The 23774-nt window shown below is 37.2% G+C and overlaps 1 pseudogene; it reads left to right on the top strand.

Moving 5' to 3' along the window:
- LOC145672416 (cytochrome P450 4C1-like) overlaps positions 1-15819 on the top strand; it is a 54974-nt pseudogene extending 39155 nt beyond the window's left edge.
- Positions 15820-23774: the final 7955 nt, after the last annotated feature.

Below are 23774 nucleotides of genomic sequence, written 5' to 3'. Positions count from 1 at the left end.
GACTTATACTTGCTCAATGCATATTACACGGATGAGTTCATGAAAATTGATCAAATTGTTGATTTCACTACACAATTTCAATTTGGGGAGGCAATTTGTAAAATATAGGAATACTCGTAAAATAAAATAGAAAAATAGGTGCTGATCCTTCAATATTTATTACACATTGCTCATTCAAACATGAATTTTAGAAATATAAAATGTTCACTAGGTTCACTCCTTAAAACAAAATGAATGTGTTTCAAGGAATGATGGTATAGAGTCTAGTAGGGTTTCGGTAAATTGTTTTAGGAATGTTGAGAGAGCTTGTTATTTATTTATTTCTGATGAGATGGCTGGTATGTGATAAGGAAAACATTTTGAGTTTCTGCCAAGATTTGGAGAGTGAGGGGGGATATATTAAGCGAGAATATTCTATTAGAGAGCGTGGCATACTGTGTCCTCTTTCAGGTCACTACTTAGAAACATGTAGCATCATAGTTAAAAGTACATATTAAGTCTTATTTTTAAGAGAAAAGAACACAAAGGATCAGAATAAGAGCCCAGAAGACACCCATATCACGTTCAAATAGACCTCTTAGCGCATCTATCAACTGGAAATAGAAACTAAATTCAGGGCAAATTATGCAAGTTTTTCTGTAAATGGAGAACCCATTACTTCAAATGGACAATAACAATTTTACTACAAAAAACTATAACAAAATACAGAGAAACGTACGGAAAATATATGTATGATACTGCGATACTGTGTTGTTCTTAGTTTCTGACACTGAATATAACTTAGTGTCATTTCAAAATAAATATCTTTATATTTGGTTACAACACTGTTAATATGATGATATTGCAGAACATGTCAAGCGATTCTCCCTTGTCAATATTTGCACTGTACTGTACAAAATTTCAGTACTTTCCTCTTTATTAGTAGTTTAAAAGTTAGAAGTGTGCTCCAAGATAAATAGTTCGCTCTCTATGTACCTTTACTTAATAATAATAATAATAATAATAATAATAATAATAATAATAATAATAATAATAATAATAATAATAATAATAATAATAATAATAATAATAATAAACTAATAATAATAATAAACTTTATTTTTTACGTGCTGAGAACAGCTAAAATACAGCAAAAATACAGCACTTTGTCTTATTCTACATTATTTTACCAATGAATATATAGTACTAGTGATAAAATTATGATTACATCTATAACGTAAATTATTAATAATAAAAATATTAACAGTGTAGTGTACGTCAATTATTAAAACAAAGAGGTGTCAAAAATTAAAAGTAAAAAAATAAAAACTACTAAGTTATATTTAAAATTCTAAAGTAAAGTGATATTTTAAGATATGTGTTCATTATGGCTTTCTAAAATCCTACAGATTAAAATATGTTTTCTATTATGCGGTTGCAATAAAATTTTTGCCCTTGTACCATATGTTGGAACTTTAAAATCAACATTTTTAAAAATATAGTCTGAGGTATATTGGTTGTTAAGTAACTTTCCTACAAATACAGATTCAATCAATTTTCTCCTGTCAGCCAGTCGTTACAAATTAAAATACGTTATTCAATGTTCATACGTGCTAGAATAATAGTCAAGTCCTAACTTAAAACAAAGTATTCTAATAAAACACTTTTGCACCATCTCGAGTTTGTTTACGAGAGTTTTTGTTAGGCTGTTCCAAGTCACTGATGCATATTCTAGTTTCGACCTTACCAGTAATTTATATAAGAGAACATATGTATTTGATTGACAGAAAGCAGGCCATTGATTAAACAGGTGACCGATTACTTTTCTTGCTTCATTACATACATTTTGTATATGATCACCAAAGCGTAGTGACCTGTCAAATGTTACACCTAAATCCTTTATTGTGTCAACTTTCTGTATTACAATACCTTTCGTATTGACTTACATAGTATTGTGATTTGTTATTGTAGGTCATGCACTTAGTTTTCAGACAATTGATACTCATACCGTTATCCTTGCACCATATAATGATTCTATTTAAGTCATCTTGTAGCCTATCGTTGTCCTCAATATTATTTACTACACTAAATAGTTTAATGTCATCAGCATAAAGTAAAACATTTGAATGATTTAAAACTGTTGGTAAGTCATTAGATTATAATAATAATAATAATAATAATAATAATAATAATAATAATAATAATAATAATAATAATAATAATAATGTAAAACAGTTTATTAAGTAGGGAAAGCACAATGATCTATATTAGTTATTTTAGCTGATAAACGGATTAGAAGGTCAAGACAAAATAGATAAACTTCTTAATTTTCGATAAATAGTCTTCGAGTAATTTCAGATTATTTGTTATACAGGTTGTTGAAAGAGCGACTCAAACATTTTTTGCTACAAGTGTTCAATGTTAGCACAATTCGTCACACAGCAGACAGCGAATTGATAGGCGAGTTCTTTCCAAACCTTGATCAATGTGTTTGTAGTAATTGTTGCAACAATTGCTTTAATCCTCTTTCCTTAAAATTCCTCAATCTCCTTAAAATTCTCCACACAGACGTCACTGGAATTACTAATTCATGACTATAGTGCTGCCAAAATGTCTTGAACCGTGGCAAAAATGTTAACTAAACCTCACACACTATACAGACTCAGGCTTTGAGCCAATAACGGTTCAGTTGCTGCTAAGCAGGAGAACCTTGCAGCCGTGACTGGAATTTCTTCAGACTGGAATTTCTTCAGACGATAGCAGCGCTTGGAACGGAAGATTAGGTGTCAAGTCAATGTGGTATATCTATAGCCGTCCGAATTGACTTCTTGGGGCTACGCGTGAACGACTCTCTCACTCGTTCAACACGTTCTTCAGTCACTCTTGATTAAGGTGACCAGATTCTGACAAGCAAAAAGTAGGACACAAATATAATAGTTTATGATAGTTTAATACGTCGGCAATAGGCATGTCCTTATTTCATTTAACGTTAAACTTAAGTTAATCATTCGTTTTTGTTAAAAAGAAAAGTACTGAACGAAAGTATTCCAGGAATTCAACACAACTCCAAATGCTTTGTTGAATTACAAAGTGGTTTATTTTATGAACATACAGTGAAACTTAGTGTTGGGTTAAATATTTTTTTAAAAATCGATTTTCGAAGTATGATATTATTTTTAAAGAATGAGAAAAAATTTAGACTGTCACGAGGGAACTTCTACTTAACTTGGTTAGCATCACTGTGATAAGTTGATCACTTTTCACTGATCATCACTTTTCCTACTTTACCGATATCTCAAAGAGCCCTTTTCAGTAAAAACAATGTATTGTAAAACTATGGTTTGTTGCCTGTTCTCCATCCCTAAATTTTGAGGTGTGTTATAAAACATAGTGGTTCATCAGTCAGGAAAAGAGTGCCTGTAATTGAAAATGTTGTGAATAAAGAATGAAATATTAAAATATTTTAAATAAGTTAACTCAGGACATTTGGCAGGACATTTTAAAAAAGAAGTACATTTCTCGGTGTTTTCGCAACACGCAGGACAGCTCTTTAAAAAACAGTACTGTACTAGAGACCTGCACGGGCCGAATTTTTCGGCCCGAGCCCAATATAGCCCGAACGTACCTAGGCCCGGCCCAGCCCGGGCCCGAAAAGTTTTGGAGATTTTCGGCCCGAGCCCGGCCCGGTCCGATAAGTTTTTCAAAATTTTTGGCCCAAGCCCGGCCCGGGCCCGATATATTTTAAAAGATTTTGGCCCGACCCCGGCCCGATAAATTTTTTAAAAAATTAGCTCGAGCCCGAATCTTTCTCAAAATTTAGTACTAAATTTGACCTAATCCTCAGAAACATTTTCTAAACTCTGGTTCACAACCTGACGCTTGCCTCCCGAATGGTACCATTGCCTCCTAGAACTTTGCCTCTCATTGAGAGAATAAAAACTCCATTCCCTGTAACAAAAATCTAACTTAATTGATTTTTAGCATAAAGTGAAGATGCCAATATTGTTTAGCGACAGGCAAACATTTGCACCTCTTCTTTTTATATTTTGAGTTCAGTGAAAATCAAGGTCAGAGCTCAATTTACCGCATAATGCCTGCAATCCTCTATAGTGAAAGTGGAGCCGCTAAGCAACACAAACATTTTTGCATTCTTTGTAACATTTTTCACGGACACACTTCTTCAACGTTTGGCTTTATTCCAATTATCATTTAACGAAAGTCAATAAATATTAAAGAATTGCAATTGATCGGCCCCAGCCCGGCCCGACCTGAAGAGAAATCAGTGTCGGCCAGCCCAAGCCCGGCCCGGCCCAAAGAAATAACAGTGTCTGGCCGCTCAAGCCCGGCCGGCTCGAAGAAATAACAGTGTCGGCCCGCCCAAGCCCGGCCCGTGCAGGTCTCTTTACTGTACTGCGAAAATCAGTACCTCTGGTCGTCCCGTACTCCTTTCTTTGCACAGACAGCCAGTGCTTTCAAAGTGATAGTACCATGTACAGATGTTTTTATCACTTGGTAGATCGTAATTGAATTTAATACGGAAAGCACGTTGTACTGTAACTACAGATTCAGCCTTTGCAAAATGTAAAACACACTTTGCTACTACGGCAGACAGAGAAAACAGCGCATGCGCAGGCGTGCGTATTAAACTATTTGAGTTGCTCTTCCATTTCATGTATTATTTATAAATGTAAGTTAATTGTGATAAGTATTACAAAGGCTTAAAACGTAGAAATTCATTTTGAAACGTCATATATATATATATATATATATATATATATATATATATATATATATATATATATATATATATATATATATATACAGGATGTTAATGAACTATACCAACAAACTGTAAGAGATGATTTCTCACATCAAAATAACAGAAAAAATTTCATATGGACCTATGGCGAAAAGTGCACAGTTTCAGAGTTAGGGCTGTCCAAAATCACGAAAAAGCCAAATTTCAATAGGCCCTATTTCGAATTCCAGAAACTGTGAATGATCATTTTTATCAGCGTAAAGGATGTCAGGCATACACAATCCAAAAGTGCATATTTCATCAATTGTCAATAGGTGTAGAGGGAATTCCTTACAGGGTGTAATTCTCACATATGTTTTCAATACAGTTTTCAGATATACCATGATTTCAAGAAGGGTCCAAAGTAGGCAGGAGGTAAAAATTGACAACAATTGACATCCAATACAATGGAGGGAAGGAGGAAGTGTTAGGAACCGGCAGCTCAATGTTTCTTTGTGTTCGCAATAACGTGTGATGATATGTATTTCGTCACGGTATATTTCACGTTTTCTTCACTTATAAGCATGATAGAAAACATCACAGCATGCGTTTTCCCGAGTACGAGAGACCGTGCTGCTGACGATCCTTAACACTTCCGACATCGCGCCAAAGGATTCCATGTTCATTGTTGTCAAGGCTCATCGTTTTCCTACTTTGCACCAATCATAAAGTCAGAGCATATCTTAAAAATCGGTTGATGGTATGTTTGGGAATTTCACCGTGCAGGGAATAATCTGTACACCCATTGAAAATTAATGAAATATGCATTTTTGGACTGCATTAGCATGGCTTCCTATACGCTGATAAGGACCACCATCCACAGGCTCTCGAATTCGAAATAGATCCTCTTGAAATTTGATTTTTTCGCGATTTTGGAAAGCCCGAGCTCTGAAAGTATGCACTTTTCGCCATAGGTCCATATGAACTTTTTTTCTTATTTTGATGTGAGGAATCACATCTTAAAGTTTGTTTGTATAGTTCATTGTTAGTTCATTAGGAAACACCCTTACACCATCTGACTTTCACCTAGTAATGCGACCGTGTTGCTGCCAAGAGGAAGAAATATGACAACGTGTTTCCTCTCGACGTTTCTCCCATTGTGCGCTTGTTTCAATGGAGGCACAACCAACCCCTGTTTCCATGTCAAATTTTGCAGATGACCCCCGTTGGAGATATTCACGATACGCCACTGGTGTCGCTACTATTTTCATTGCATTCTACACATACGATTTGGTAGTTCAATTGTTTGTTTGACGGCTCTATGTGCATTATTAGCTGAGCTGCTACGGGTAGTCAGATACAAGTCTGCAACTACTTCTCTAGCGGCTAAATGGGGAAGGATATTACAAAGTTTGTCCTCTAAAAGTTGCCTTACATTTAATGTCCTTTCGAACGATTCCAACAGTTATACCACTTTCCATTGCAAATTATGAAGTTGTCCCCCGTTGGAGATATTCACGAGACGCCACTGTTCTCGCTACTACTTTTATTGCATTCTACACATACGATTTGGTAATGCAATTTTTTTTTGTTTGAAGGCTCTACGTGCAGTATTAGCTGCGATATAGGCCTTGTACGTTCTTATTGAATCACCCTGTATATGAGTGGCTCGAGGAAACATAATGGTGTGTCTCAGGTATGTTTCATTTTGTAATTTTCGAGTAAACTCGGAAAGAAGGTTCAACATTCCCATACACTTCCCCTGCCATCTGCCGGTACATTTCCGAAATTAAACTACCTACATACTGTTCTGTGGTACGACCATATCCCTTCCATCTAATAACTCGATTTGAACGGAAGTGACGCTTACCATTATGTTCGCCTGAGCCGCTCTGTATATATATTTAGCTACAGAATATCAATTTTTAAAATTTTAATTTTAGGACAAGGTTGTAGAGGAATTGGACGGAATTTTTGGTGACTCTGATCGACTTCCGACGATGGAGGATTTCAATGATATGAAATATCTTGAGAGATGTATTAAAGAAACTGTCCGATTGTATCCAAGCGTTCCTATCATCGCCAGACAACTCAGGGAGGAAGTGCAACTTAGTAAGTACTTTGCTTTTATTTCCAACTTTCAAATCTCTTTTTTGTGAATTAACGTGCCCAGCTTAAAAAAAGGAATCTATAGTAAATTGTGTTCTCCATGGGAGAAGTTACATCCAAACTACTGTCTCGTTTTTGAGTCGAGACGAAAATTTTCATAGTCTTGTGCGTGACCAAATTTTAGATCTCAAACACTGTTTTAGTGATCCAGAGATGGAATGAGTCAGTGAGTTGTGGGTCAAGATTTATGAGTGGGTCAATGGATCGTTGGTCAACATTTCGTGACCCACTGCGACACACTACCCATTTTGACCTAGTGCCCCACTTTGCCCCACCTACTCTGCTCCATAGGTGTCCAAACTCGCGAGCCCGACGCTCGTGAGCTCGGTACTCACGCTCAACCGGGCTCGGGATCAATAAATGAGCGCGAGCCCGAGTGAGCCCGAGACCCAATGAAATAAGTGAGCGCGAGCCCGAGTGAGCGCGAGCTAAGTTAACAGAAGCGATCGCGAGCCCGAGTGATCGCGAGCCCAGTTGGGAGAAGTGATCGCGAGCGCTAGTGATTGCGAGTCCAGTTGAGACAGGTGAGCGCGAGCCCGAGTGAGTGCGAACCCACTCGATAGAGATGAGCACGAGCCCGAGTGAGTGCGAGCCCAGTCGAGAGAGATGAGCACGAGCCCGAGTGAGTGCGAACCTAGTCGAGAGAGATGAGCGCGAGCCCAGATAAGATTAGTGAGTGCGAGCGAGAGTAAGCGCGAGCCCAGTTGGGAGAAGTGATCGCGAGCGCTGGTGATCGCGAGTCCAGTTGAGACTAGTGAGCGCGAGCGCGAGTGAGTGCGAGCCCAGTCCAGAGAGATGAGCGCGAGCCCGAGTGAGTGCGAGCTCAGTTGAGAGAAGTGTGCGCGAGCCCAGCTGAGACAGGTGAGCGCGAGCCCGAGCGAGCCCAGTGGAAAATGGCCACCTTTTCTCTGCTCAGTGCATTGTATTCGGCATCTTCTGAACACTGGTGAATTTTGTTTCTATTTACTTTTCCAATTGTTTGTCCTTCTATTACCTTACTTACTGAGCTGAATACTGTATATCTAACAAGGGAAGAGAGGGAGATTATATATCGAAGTTGAAGATGGTTTATACACCAATCGAAAGCACTGATGACACCTATTACGAAACAGTAATAAACATTTTCCGAATGCATATACTGTACGACTTACATGAATATACAGGGTATCCAGAAGGTCCGTTGCCACCCCTAGAATAAGCGCTATGCAGACCACATGCATCTTAAACACGGACGCTAGCCACTAGACAAGCAGCGAGGTCTGCATGGCGGAAATATTCCCAAAGAATGCACTGTAAAAAATCGTTGTGTTATTTCAACGACATGCCTATGTGTTAACACAATTGTGATAAAATATAACACAAAAAAGTGGTTAGAACAACCCACTCTCCATTTGGAGTTGTGTGTCAAATGCCTATAGTTGAAATGACACACAGCTTGTGTGTTAAATTAACACAAGTGTAGAATCTTCGGTGTTGTTTTCTGCGTGATTGCCAAATATGTTGGGCATCTAGTTATAAAGGCTTATGAATTCAAGCTACAGACAAACACAGTAGAAAGAAATACTTAAACAAATCCAGATATACGCAAAATTTCAAAATGTAAACCACACGATGTGTTTTCAATTGTTTTACATAATGTTTCTGAAGAAACCCTAACAGCACAAGATGTGCTAGGCATGTGCCATTTAGGTGTTCTAAATGTATCTCCCACATTTGATGCATTTATTGCTTCTTTTTCTAAGCGATTGTGTACTAGAAGCAACAAACGCATCAACTTGATTAGATGACAACTCTCGCCGATCATTTGAAAGTGAATATGGAAGAACTATAAAATAAAGTAAATAGACAGTCGTCATTTTGTTATAAAATTAGGTCTACATGGCGAGCAGATTTTATCTTACCCCGAACGGTTGTGGCTTAAAGGAGCACTGTGATTAGCTCAATTCAAAAGACCTCAACAATTTATCCCTCTACATCCGACGTTTTCTTCATCGCCTCCGTGGTCAAGTCGGAAGAGCACACGGCTAGAATTGAAACTTTGTTGGTTCGTGCCCCCCCCCCCCCCCGCCTCTGCTATGCGTTTTTCTTTACTTGTTTAAAGTTTTCTTTTAGACAGCATAATGTAAACACATTACGCATATAGGCGATTTAACATATTTTGGGGGAGTAATTTTGTGGTCCATTAACACTTACGGCACGGCTCAACACCGGTTGTGTGTTAAAGACGTAACACACCCCCTGAGTTAAACGCCAACACTGAGGGGTATGTGTTGAACTAACACCGCATAGTGGTAGTCTCGCTGGAACCACTGCCCTGTATTAAAATTGAGTTGAATTAACACACCCAATTTTTACTGTTGTTGTTACCAAAAATAGCTTTATATAGAGTCATTTTAACAAGAGAATATAGAATTTTCTCTGGTAATTTATATTTTAAATAACACTTACGGAACACTGTTCATTTTTGCTTAGAAACTGGACATTTTGACGTCCCGTTTGAGAATCAGAAATTAACGGAACAACGGTTGATAAAAAAAGGACTGTCCTGGCTAAAACGAGAGGTTTGCTCACCTTACGTAGGGAAAGTTTAACGACAATGCATTCATTATTTATTTGATTTGAATAGCGTCCAGTTTTCTGTGCTTTCAAACCCTTTAAACTTTCTTTGTCGGCTTAGAATATCGAAGGGAGAATTTTTAACATGAAAATTTCCATTGACCGAATTTTTCATTGTTGTAAAATTCACTGTGCATGGACCCTGGTAGAAGGTAGAACACTTTATACACAGGATCCGGTTTTCTCCCATAACATATGCGGTTTCTGTTACAAAATGATACAAAACATTCCTAAGATCAATACAAAGTTCACTAATTAATTAGTGTGCCGGTGCTGTGCCATTAGTTGTAGCTCAGAATATGTAATAAATAAATGCAACCAAATGGGGATGAAACTGATGCACAACACGGTACTTAACTGTAAAATTATGGTTGAATTTAATGAAATTCAAATGTTTCTAATTTTGAAAAATGACTAGTTGTGGGAAAGGTAAGAGAAAGAGAAAGGTTTTAACTGAGATAAAGGAATGAGCACAAGATTGATAATTCCAACGCGGCTGGCGTCGTCCTAGTCATCTGCAACAATGAATGTCTTCTCCTGGAGGAGCCTGGATAAGCTGGAAACAGTCAACATCTGGATCTCTATCCTGTTGATCTGCAAGGGACGTCGATAATGCGTCTTTACGATAATGTTCTCCTACACCTTCATTCCACTAGTCTGCTGACGAACTCAAAAGTGTCTGCGGCGATAAACCTACAGAATGGTACTCTTGACTTATGGAGCTGGCTATTCTCCAACGGTGCGATTCGCTTCTCTCGTCGAATCTTGCATCTACCCTATTCGTGTGTCGAATATCCCTTGTTGTGTCTCTCGTGGTTTTGTTCGGCTGAAGAATGATGACCTAAGAGTCCAATGAATCGGGATGTATCAGGCTATGCTTGAAGGTATGCGGAAAGGTAATGAGGAAGCTAGTCGAGGTTATTAACAAAAATATGTTTACAACAGGTGTCTAAGAATGTACAATCCTGATCAAAGTTTTCTTCCGTTGAATTTTCAAAAGTTCGTGATTCTTTCGTTGATAATGCAATTTAATAAAGTAATCGAATTTAGTAAATTAAGTTGGAGTTTACACAATTATCTCATGGCCACTTCACATGTAATACACAGTTACTTCACATTAGTGTAAACAGGTGTCCAAAGGCCCAGCCAAGTTGATTGGAGGTGGGCTAAAATTGGCAGTGCTCCAACCAAGAAAAGAGAGGTTGATATCCCGAGAAACTCCAGATAATCTGAGAGAGAAGGAAAACCACGAAACTCCACGCAAGCTACGTGGTTGCGGTTAGGAATCTCGCAAAGCTCCGTGCAAACTAGAATGTGGTTAGTTCCCATAATACTCCAGGCAAATGGAGGGACAGGAGGCCTTAAAGCTCCAGGCAAGCTAGCAGGCTTGCGTTAGGTTAGGACCTTCAGAGCTCCAGGCAAGCTAACAGAAGAGAGTCTACCAGCCGAAACTGATGTCCAAAGAGGCTATACATACTTTCCTTTGAGCAGCGGGGGCTTCCATCACACGACCAAGTGATGACGATGATTCCTGTCGTCTGCTTCATGTAGTAACTTGTAGTAGAAAAACACGTGGTTTAGAATAAAAATGAAAGGGTCAATCCATGCTAAGTGATAGAGAAAACAGGAAAATTGCCGCTCGACCTTTTTTAAAAAAAACTGATTTGTTTAGAAATGTTGAGAATACTTCATACTTCGATATAAGAATACTTCAAAACCACAATTAATTATTTTTTTTTACAACATCGCATGGCGACACGGTGGCTGCTGCCATTTTGCGTTTTCTCGATTTCAGGCGTTTACGTTGTTTTCAATATCTCAGCACGTATTTGTCCTACCAAATTGAAAATTGCTGGGCGTCTCCAACTTGCGCAGAGCTAAAACTTTGATCTCGTAACATTTTTGCCTAAAACCACTTGAAAGGGGTGAAATCAGGGCCTATAGTAGCAACATTTTTGGACATTGAAGACGTGTTTGGGAAGAGGAAGCAATTGACGTAGAGGTCTAAATTTGTCTGTGTATGTACTGTAGTCCGAGGCTATAAGTTTATACTAAAAAATTTGCGGATCTGTAGCTGCTCCCAAAGGCCTGAAAAAAGTCATAAATTTGGGGAATTATGCCAATTTGACATGTTTCATTGTCCAATATCTCCAATGGGCCTGGATAAAAAAGATCTGAAATTTTTGGAATAATTACTCCTTTAGTATACCATATTAGTGTTTACAGTGTTTACAGCGAGTGAGTTTACACTGATTGGGCAATGTAGATTAAACGAAAGTCTCCTGCATGAGTTGACAGTTAAAACAAGAATAAACATGATTGAATATTATTGATATAGCAAGCAGCAAGAGCAAGGAGTACTAACGGACTTTTTCTCAAGTGTACATTTTGACTTTTCACGCCTTCTGATGATAGAAGCATTCTTTACTAGTGCTGATGGTGGGATTAGACAGTGAGTCACAACTAGAGGAAAGAAACGAGCTTGAGACCGTTGACTGGACTAACCATTCATCTTATTTTATTTTATTTTACAACAACGATTTTCTAGTATATGGATTTGTGGATTTGTGAACAAAAGACCTTCTAGAATTTGATATCATTCCTTAATACTTTGGCCCCTTTGTGCTCAAAACCACAAAACGTGCTTTGTTCTGTGTTATAGTATACTAAAGGAGTAACTATTTTCAAAATTACAGATTTTTTTTTATCCAGGCCTATTGGAGATATTAGCATAATTCACCAAGTTTACGACATTTTTCAGGCCTTTGGGAGCAGGTACAGGTCTGCAAAATTTTCAGTATAAACTTATGACCCCGGACTACATGCACACACAAATTCGGACCTCTACAACAGTTGCTTCCTCTTCCTAAACATGTCTTCAATGTCCAAAAATGTTGATACTGTAAGCCCTGATTTCACACCTTTCAAGTGGTTTTAGGCAAAAATATTAAGGGGGACAATGTTTTTGCTCTGCACAAGTTGGAGACGCCCAGTAATTTTCATTTCGCTAGGACTAACTCATGTGGAGATATTGAATAATCCGTAAATGCTTCAAATCGAGAAAATGCAAAATGGCGGCAGACGCTGCGTAGCTACGAGATGTTTTAAAAATCCAATGATCGTGGTTTTGAAGTACCCTAATAAAGGACAAACATTTATTTTTTAAAAAACAGATCTTTTGGGGATGGTCGAGCTGTACATGCTTCATCGCATACAATGGATTGACTCGAAAATGAAATGAAATCTTTGAGTTTTACGTCCCACGATTATGCCGGCTAGGCTAAAGGAGACGGTGATGATGAGAAATGAATGAAATGGTGGAATGAAGAAAGTGGGATGAAAAGGGAGAACCCCGAGAAAACCCACGCACATGGTGTTTGTCCACAACAAATTTCACTTGACGCGAGTTGGTATCGAACCAGGGACCCTACGCACCAGAGATGAATGCTCTACCACTGTTCCACCGCGGCCCCAAAAAACATGTAGTTTTGTTTATAAATAAAAAGCATACGTTGATGTTTGCACTTATATTACATTATTCTTTCTATGCATAGAACTGACATTTCAGTCCGTTAGGGAATATAGTGAAAAATCAGTATCATCTTTCATATTTTATTAATTATTTGATTAATAAATTAGAAAAAAATATTTATTCCCGTTAACGTACTATACTGGTGCTAAGATTTTATCAAATTAGCTAAATTACTATTAAATTAATTATAAAATAGCTACATACTTAATATTTTAATTATCTTAAAATGTTTGTGTTTTTTTGTAAATTTAAAATGTTTAATTTTTCTTTTTTTTTCTTTATTCAGAAAAATACACTTTACCTGCTGGTTGCACGGTAATGATTGTCACCTACATGGTTCACAGAAATCCGGAATTTTTTCCAAATCCAGAGGAATTTAATCCTGATAATTTTCTGCCTGAAAGGGTCCAAGGTCGACATCCGTACGCTTACATACCATTTAGTGCTGGACCTAGAAACTGCATAGGTAAATATTTTCTTACAATAACGTAAAATATAATAAAATCTTATGAAAACAGTTTTTAAATGAAAACAGTTTTTTTTTTTTTTTTAACGAAAGAAATCCCAACGTAGTGTGCACGAAAATGAAAATTTTCGATTCTTGGTGGGAGAACATAAAAAAAAAAAATACAATTTTACACTATAGCGCCACGTCTCAAATAGCGTCAGTACGGTAATAAAAATGAACGGTGAACTTTAAGGTGGCCTTCACACTAGGATCCTGTGAGTCGTTCACGTGAGCTGCAGCTGCTAGGTATTCATAATCTTCAATGTACGCCTTCACACACGCGCTTCGGTGCAAGTGAACCGCGGCTGTGAGCTGCGATGAAGAATACCCCGCCAGTAGCCGGCTGGAGCGGGCTGCTGGTGGGGAAGAAAATAATACGTAGTCTTATAAGAGCTCTTCACACGTGAGCGTGAACTCAGTTGGAATGGAGAAAAAATATATATATATTTGATACTGGCCATTTTCTCATTTTGGTGTTAGCTCTAATGTAATACACACTTTATATAATTTACAGTTGGTCAAACGAAAATATAGACATCCTGAAGTAACTGAAAAATTTTCCTTCATCCTCTCTCAGTTTAGGAAACAAACTGTAAAATGAACATTCTTCTAGTCTTGATCGGTTTATAGGATGGATCCATATTGTTCTATTCTTCTTTTCCTTTTTTCCTTGTAATTTATCGACAAAATTAAAGCTACAGCTTCTTCTGACTCTAACATGGCTGCCATTTTGGTATCACGATCTTTTGAGCGGCTCAGAAGTATCCAATGCTTTCACACTACAGATTCACATGAGTGGCTCATAAGATCCTAGTGTGAAGGGAACCTAACATACAAGAAACAAAAGAAACAGCAACAACAAAATTTAAAATGTAAAGTAAATAGCTATACGTTTATTTTTTTAGTTTAACGTCCTAGGGTTATGCTCATTAGTCTAAAGGAAACAGATGATTAATGAAAGTGAATGGTTATGAAATTAAATTTTCGTGCTCTCCCACCAGGAATCGAACCCTGAACCACATGCATGAAAGCCGCTCACACGCCATTTTTTAAATTTATTGTTTATGGTCTTCTGAAAATACAAAATCCAGGTTACAATATTACACATTGTATTTTATGGACAATAAGGCGGATCTTAATTTTTAAGCATTTTTTTTAAATACCGTAACATTTTTGTGAGGAACGATGTTTCGTCGTAAGTGGGTTGGCGCTCCCATCGGTTTTCGAGCGTGACGTCATACTGGTTAGTTCCGTCGTCCCAGGTTAGAGGCGCTACGGTTCGCCTTGTTTCCAGTTTTTCGCAGAGTTTATAGTAATCTGTGGTTCTGGGTTTGTGATGGCGGAGCGAGGGGAAGACAGTGTTAGCAAGATTGTAAATCCTCGCAACTCATGTTCGTCGCATCGGTGCACTGCTGCTTTCAGTTGAATCCAATGTTGCCAGATAGAGATAGGTTTCTCGCGGCATTGAATATAAGGCCATTTTTAAGACTGACGGGAATTTTAAATTAAACACTGGACATTTTTATATTAATTTCGAGTATAAGACGATCCTGAATTTTGGAGGCAATTTTTCGAACAAAAAAGTACGTCTTATAGACCTAAAATACGGTAAGAGTAATGTATGTTAATACAATAGGGTCTACATAAATATTTGTCTGTAATCTATATATAAGAATTATATAAAAACAACAGAGAGTCAGAATATTGTGTTTCTATTGCTACTCTATCAAGATATAAAAATCAATGCAAAATACATTATATAAGCAAGAAAGCAATAAAAAATTTCTACCAATCAAATATGACGTGTAAAAAGTTCGCAAACAAAATATATATTTTGTTTTAGTTGAAATATACCAAACGTTCTTTAGTTACTGGACGCCCCTCATAAATAGAAATGAACTTTACAATGTACTTATTTTAATTTTAAAGTAGTGTGTACGTTTATCACTCAATTAGTATTTTGCTTTTCTGTGATTTAGTCTATTTTAATTAAAACAATGCTTTTTTATTTTTTTATTTTTGCAGGAATGAAATTCGCCATGTTGGAAATGAAATCTGCAGTATCATACGTACTTCGAAATTATAAGCTTGAGTCCCTTGACGAGCGGCGTAAAATTCCTTTGTTGGGAGAAATGATACTTCGACCCAAAAATGGACTTAACATGAGAATCACTCCACGGAAATCTAAATAAAGGAAAGATGATACCTCAGTTCGTACCTAGCCCTTAACACGGCTCGTATTGCATGTAGTCTAGAAATAAAAACAATATCTAATCACAATGTGCTAAATATCTATGTATAATACGCGTGATGTGTAAATAATAACAAAACATAATTGTATTGTAATATTTTATAATAGTAATTTAGTGTAATACGAAGACAAGTTTAATGTATATCTTATCTAGATTGTAATAAAAATAAATATTTTTATTTTTGTTTTTTAATTAACAAAATGATTTAATTATTACAGTACTTAAAGATACAGAAGCATACTTTATATATATATTAGGGTGGTCCAAAACACAAAACTAACAGTGGTCGGGCGTCCACAAGGCTTATTTGATTCATTCTGATGTATACAAAGAACGAACGAAATTTCAGTACAATTAAGTCATATTTACAGGTCGCTCCATTTTGTCTGTTTTTTTTTTCAGTTGTCAAAACTTTTAGAAAACAAATGTCACTATTTTTGTATTCTCAATTTACAAAAAACGCTTTCTCCAATGAAGTGGGAAAATTTGTATGTTGGTTTTCAACCAATCGAAGAATAAAATGCTTCTGTTCCTCATCTTTTGTCAAGACTTCATTATACTTTCGGATGAATCTTATACATCTTTCAGCTACATCATTCAGCACAGCCATTTGTATTGATAATTAGCAAGATTCTTTTTTTTTTTTTTTAAAGGATTATCTCGAAAGTGTTTTGAAGTTTATTTGAGAGCGGACTGAGACTTCTCTTTGCCTTTTCCCAATAGAACATCAGATATCGACAGTAGTGATGTATCGCTCGCGAGTGAGCTGACTCTTCTGACTAACTCTTTTCTTTTAGATGAGTGAGTGAGTCGTTGTTCCCTAGAAATGAGCAACGATTCTTCGAGAGTAGTTACTCTTTGAGAGTTGCTGATCTTCGGGAGTCGTTCTTTGGGAGTCGCAGATGCGTGCCGACTACGTGGGTGCTCCGGGCCTCCGGCACCCACACATATAATCTTGTGAGTGCGGACCCACAAGATTTTTAGTTTTATAACGTTTTTTTTTTTTAAGGGTTACGGGAATAGGGTAACATAGTGAAATCTTTATTCATCAATTAAGTTTCATCATGCAGAAAATAAGTTCCTACTCCCAGCCATTAGAGGGTTACGCCCTCTCTCTGGCATGGAGTTTAGAGCATCACTATTGAGTTCAAGGTAATGATATATGGGCAAAGTGCAGTAATCATGAACACAAATATTATTAAATGCATAATAAATTAATAAATTGTTTCTGAAAAAATATATAACAGAAAAGTGCAGATATATTATTGAGGTGCTAAGATACTAATAGAAATCACAATACATAATAAATATAATAGAATAAAGAATAATGATGATTATGAAAAATGAGGTGAAGTGCTTACACATCACAAACAGATTAATATTAGTAAGACAGATGCAGGGTTAAATCTTCTGTCCCGGGGCGGCTCGGGACTAATGAACACATTTGGAAGCCCTTGTTAGTGATGAGGATCTCTGTGCTAAGATGGAAAGAGATGAGGAAGATGATGATCAATGACATATACTTCATATATTTCCCTTTCAGCCGCAGGAAGATGTTCGTGTTTCACATACATAGACATGAATATATTTAAAGGTGAGTGTTTGTATCGATATGCTGCGTCGGTAAGTGAGTCGGTGTGAAGTATATCCAAGAATAGCGGATGGCCTGTTTGGATGCGGGAGGTTATGTACCTAAGGCGGAGTTGTGCGAGATGCTCGGTGATCTTAGGAAAGTCTATATATTCATACGTGAGCCACGTCGGATATGGAAGTTTAATTCGATACGCCAGTCGAATAGCATGTCGTTCCAGTATGCTAAGCTTTTCATAAAAAGAAACAGAAGCATTGCACCAAGCGGTATGCACAAAAGTAAGGATCGGACGAAAGAATGCTTTGTAAGTATGAAGCAAAATATCGGCTTTAAGTCCCCAAGTTGTTCCTGTGAGGCGTCGCAAAAGATTTAATCTAAGATTGGCCTTGTCCGTTAGTTTTTACAAGTGAGCATTCCAGCTGAGCTTTGAATCGAAAACCACGCCTAGATAGGTAGCAGTGGTGGAAGGGCGTACAGGATACCCATCAACAGTTATGCTTAAGAGAGTTGGGTTTCTATGGACTTTGGAACGACATTTAGGCAGTAGAAATACTAGAGCTTGTGTTTTCTCGGAGTTGATCATTAAGTGCCATTTCTTACACCACTTGACGAAATTATCGAGTGTTGTTTGTAAAGCAATGTTAAGCTGATGTACAGTTTTTCCGAGTGCAAGAAAAGCTGTGTCGTCAGCATATTGAAAAATAAAGACGTTGCGTGGTACAGAAGGAATATCGGACGCATAAAGGATATATAATAAAGGACTGAGAGCTGATCCTTGTGGTACACCAGTTAGAGGAAAAATCGGCCAGGAGAGTGCTGTACCAACTGTAACATAAGCTATGCGATTTGAAATGAAAGAATATATTAACCTGAGATAGCACACGGGAAGTTTGAACGACTGCAGTTTTTTAATGAGGCCATAATGCCAAACCTTATCGAACGCCTTCTCTAAATCCATAAGAATAAGACATGATGGTAAAGCTTTGTTATATTGATTAGTAATTATTGTGCTGAGACGAAGTAGCTGGTCATTTATGGAAAATCCAGGACGAAAGCCCGCCTGATGGATAGGTAACCGACAAGTTGTGTCAAGGTACTTATGGAGTCGGCAAACGAGAATTTTTTCCAGTAATTTACTGAATACTGAAGTGAGCTGAATGGGTCTGTAAGAGGATACTGAATGTATAGGTTTATTAGGTTTGTGAAACATGCAAACTTTGGAGACTTTCCAATCTGAAGGGTAGAAACCAGATTTAAGGATGAAATTGTATATTGTTACTAGGAGTAGCAGGAGTGATGGCGGGGCTTCTTTGATGTGTCTGTAAGATATCGAATCGATCCCAGGTGCTGTATTTCTTTTCCGTGCTAGTGCCGTATGGAGTTCATTGACTGTGATGGGTGAAGTAAGAGGATGATTTGGGTCAATGACGTGCTCCGTGGAAGGTTGTAAGGCAGGAAGACAAGATATATCTGTCCGTTCACAACGTTTGGAAGCAGCTGATGGTGTGAAAACGGCCTGTAACTGGGCAGCAAATGCATTTACCTTTTCTGCATCAGAATTGAGAGGAGTACCGTCAGCTATGAGAGGATATGTTATTGTAGTGCTTTTGCCAACAAGGTGATGAAACCGCTTCCAATAGCGAGAAGGATGAGCTTCCTCGGATAAGTTGTTACAAGTTCTTATCCAGTTTCTACGTTTATAAGCAACAAGATAGTTACGAACCGCTCTTTGCCATTGATGATGTAGGCGTAAATATGCATCATTTCCGGTTCTATAATATTCTCGAAGATGTTTTCGAGCTTGCTGTATAAGTGGAATGTAGGTTGGCGGTATTTTACAACGATAATGTACATTTCTTATGTACTTTTAAGTATCATTTTTATTTACGGGCAAAATGAGCTATTTAAATGGCACAAGCTATCAAGAAGAAGAAGAAGAAGAAGAAATTACATAAAGAAATAATTTAAATAGTTTGTATTATATTGAGATTTTTCTTGTCGTTGCTATGACGATTTGTTTATCTGTTTAATGTGGTTGCTATGCTAACTGAAAATGAATAGCTGTAACTCTGTAACTAAGAACCATCTTGTGTACTCTGAATGTATAATATTTAAATGTGGCGAACGAGATATAAGTTGAAACATAATAATGTATATATCTGAAGTGTATAACTGTGTTGAGTTATTCTAGATAATCTTGTGCATTGCATAAACATTTAGAATCAGGGAATATGTAACGTAGCTAGCGAAAATAAATAACGTTACAGTTTAAACCCGTTTCTCTTGAGTTTAAGTTAGCCGTGTTACCGATTGAGCTAGGGCAGCCCCAACTTATCCTTATAGTACCGGTATATTTTACTTTATCACAGTACATATATTTATGGCAGCGTTCATAAAAGATTTTAACTAAAAATCAATCAATCAAATATCGAGACTTCACTGGAAACATTATAGGCTGACACGTCCCACCATGATATGCACCCACATAAAGTCGGTGCTGTTGGTTTCGAGTTCTATGTTTCAATTGTACTTGTCAAAATACATTTTAGGAATATATCTTAGTTGTGTCTTGTGCTTATTTAATAAAAAAATATTAATTATTAAAATTGGAACTTTGTTCAGGATTCAGCCACAGTCAATTAGTTATAATTTCCCCATTTTTCGTTAATATTCATAGGGAAACTACAGATATTGAAGAAATTTGCAGTTGTAACAATTATGTGAAGAATTGTTGTCCATTACAACTTTCTGCTTTTCTATTATCATTTCGGTGGGGGCGCCTAAATATTGTTTGTTTTCACTTAAGAAATAGAACCGACACTGTCTATAGTGCTTTGGAAATCGGGGATCCTTCAGGTTTTGGTAACATTATATTCGAGTCTCCTTCCCCAGAGATTCGGAAAATGGCCGATTCAGAACATGACAAACTTTTGCAAATATGAATAATCAGCTTCATACATCTATGATTCAATGCTATCGAAGATATGACATATGGTTCTGCTGCTTTTCGTCGAAGAAGATACTTGATGATGATCTGTACTTCACTTGGGGTTGCTAATAATTATGGATCAAATGGTGTAAGAAATTATGGACATCGTCGATGTGATCATCATCAAATAGGTCACGATATGGGATGTTTTCGTCTTCCAACATACTTGCTAAACACCTGTATTGTCCGCATCATTCTAATTGGTCTTTGGATAGTTTTGATGGTTTGACATAAACTTTGTCGAGGATCTCACGAATGCCTTGAATTAATGATTTGGAACGTTGAAGGAATCTAAACAATCATTCCATCCTTTTTGGCGTAGTTTGTGTAACCGTTTCTTGTTTTTGGTGATAAGTGAATTGAAAATTGTCTTGAGTCGAGGTTGAAGATGTGCTGGCACAACTTCCTAATCCATCGCTTGATGGTAATGACGATCCTATTTCTTGATGATAGTGGCCCTGTGATTGTGTCCTCTTGGTAATCGTGATTGCTAGTTTGGATTTTCTCTGTGAGAGCATTCACTACTTGATTTATCTGCTCCTGTTAAGTAAAATTTAAAGGTTGATAATTTGCGTTTGTGTATGGTCCAAATTTAGTGCGTTAACAGATTCTGTAAGATGGTGAATGGAATATGATACAACTATAGGTCCAACTCATCTTGTCTTACTCCATTCTTCGGGAAGTGTTTTGGTTCATTTGAAGCTATTAGTATTAGGTCCAGTCTGGGTGGGCATCTTCCGTTATGTTGTGTAACTGATAGCAACTCTGGAGTTCCAGTATCTAGCCGTGTCTAGCATTGAGGTCACTAGTGCTTATAGTCGATTGTCTCATATTTTTAAAGTGGGTAAAGCATCTGCATAAAGTGTATATTTGGTGTTTTATATGCGGAGATGATATTGATAGTTGTTTGAGATGTAAGTAATATGTTCCGAGTTCCCCTAGAGATTAGGGTGCTGATAGTTGAAGTTATACATATGATATATTCTTCTTGATCAGTATAACAATTTCTGCTCCCCTACGGGTAAGTATATTCTAAAGAAAACCTCCATAGTTCCTAATTTTGAGTATTAAACTTGGTTTCAGATGTATTTCTTGGATGAGTGCAATGTCGATGTACTTTTCTGTTAAGAAATGAGTGAAAACATCGTGTTAGTACTGTATTCGACCAACATTCCAAGCGAGAAAATTAGTATGTCGATGGATATTATGTTTATTCTACCATTATCAAAGATGCCCACAACTAGGGATGCGCACGAGACGAGTCGAGACAGGATTTTCCTGACAAAATTCGAGTCGAGACACCGCTCTTCCAATAGAGAAATATACATTTTTTGAATCGAGACATCACTTTTACAGCACATTTTCGAGACGAGACAGCCACAAATCTTGTCAAGTGCGCATCCCTACCCACAATAGCTAACTAACTAACTAACTGGCCTATGGAACCCGAAGGTTCAGTGCCGCGTTCACAAAAGCTCTCCACTGACTTCTATCCTTAGCTAATTGCATCCAGTTTCTACTTTGTATTCCCATCTCTGCGAGATCCATCTTAATATTATCCTCCCATCTGCGCCTAGGTCTTCCTAATGGTCGTTTTGCTATGGGTCTTCCAGTGAAGACTTTGAAAGCATTTATACTTTCTTCCATTCTAGCTACATGACCTGCCCACCTAAGCCTCCTAGACTTGACGACCCTAACAATGTTGGGTAAACCGTATAAACTATGTAGTTCCTCGTTATGAAGTTTCCGCCATTCCCATTCTCGTTCCTCTTGGGTCCGAATATTCTTCTCAGGATCCTGTTCTCAAATACTTTCAGTCTATGTTCTTCCCTCAGAGTAAGCGACCATGTTTCGCAACCATACAGAACAACAGGCATGATTATCGTTTTATATATTTTAAGCTTCAAATTCCTCGACAAGAGATTTTGAACCGAATAGTATCACGAATTCCCTGCTTTCAGTCGACATTTAATTTCTTCGTGAATATGATTTTCGTCTGTTAATATTGATCCTAGATATTTGAAACTATCCACTTTATCAAAAGTATTATTTAATATTTTAACGCCTCCACAATTTGCCGTATTACGGTCCCGACGCACTTCCATGTATTTAGTTTTCTCTGCATTTACTTCTAAACTCATGTCCCTGCAAGCATTTAATAAGATCTCTGCATTTCTTTCTACTGTTCTCCTATCATCCCCTATTAAATTTACATCATCAGCATATGCCATAACCTGGTGAATACCGTTCAACTGTAGGCCCTGGTTGCTATCTTTGATTTTTTTTATGGCGTATTCCAGCACAAAGTTTAATAATAATGGCGACAACGCATCTCCTTGTTTCATTCCATTTTCGACGTGAAAGCTCGTGGATAAAAAAATTCCTACCCGGACTTTGCTTTGGGATTCACTTAAACATATCTTAATTAATCTAATTAGCTTTCTCGGTATTCCAAGTTCTGTAAGAACGTTGTATAATGTTTCTCTCCTAACCGAGTCGTAAGCCTTTCTAAAATCAATAAATAGTTGATGTACCGGGGTATTGCATTCCCACTTTTTTTTCGAGTATTTGGTAAATATTTGGTCGATAGTTGATCGATTTCGTCTAAATCCGCACTGATAATCTCTAATAATTTCATCTGCGTATGTGGTCAATCTTGCTAATAGAATATTTGAAAGGATTTTATAGGATGTTGACAGAAGAGAAATGCCTCGATAATTATTACAGTCAGTTTTGTCGCCTTTCTTGCGAATTGGAACAATGATTGATTCTTTCCACTGTTGTGGCAATTCTTCCTTGTTCCAGATAAGGAGGATGAGTTTGTGTATCTTGTTCCACAATTTTTCGCCTCCAGCTAAAATTAATTCAGCCGGAATTTCATCCACACCCGGAGATTTGTGTTTCTTTAATTTCTTTATAGCGGCTTTTACTTCTATTCGATTGGGTTCTGGAATATACGGTTCTGCGGTGTGTATCTTCTTTTCTCCACGCACATTAGTTTTTGGCTGCGTGTTCAGCAAATCGTCAAAGAAATCTTTCCATCTATTTAAGAGGCTATCCGTATCAGTGAGAACTGTTCCGTCAGCTTTCTTTAATATATAAGCACGAGGTTGATAGCCTTTCTTAAATTCGCTGATCTCCTTATACATGTCCCGAATATTTTTATTTTTACTATTATTTTCAAGTTTCTTAATTTTAGCTTTCAAAAAATCGCGTTTCTTTGTTCTAAAAGTTTTGGAAGTTTCCCGCCTGATATCTGCGAAATTTTGTGTAGTTATTTCATTCGGATTTTGTATCCACCGTAATTTTGCCTGTTTTCTCTTCTCTGCTAATTTAATGCATTCTTGGTCGAACCATGGTTTGTTCCTAAGTATTTCCGCGTGTCCCAATTTTTCTATTG

Source organism: Thermobia domestica, chromosome 16 (genome assembly GCF_964235325.1).
Source record: "Thermobia domestica chromosome 16, izTheDome1.hap1.1, whole genome shotgun sequence".
Classification (NCBI taxonomy): domain Eukaryota; kingdom Metazoa; phylum Arthropoda; class Insecta; order Zygentoma; family Lepismatidae; genus Thermobia; species Thermobia domestica.
Note: the sequence above shows the minus strand (reverse complement) of the source record. Positions and strands in the feature narration are given on the sequence as shown.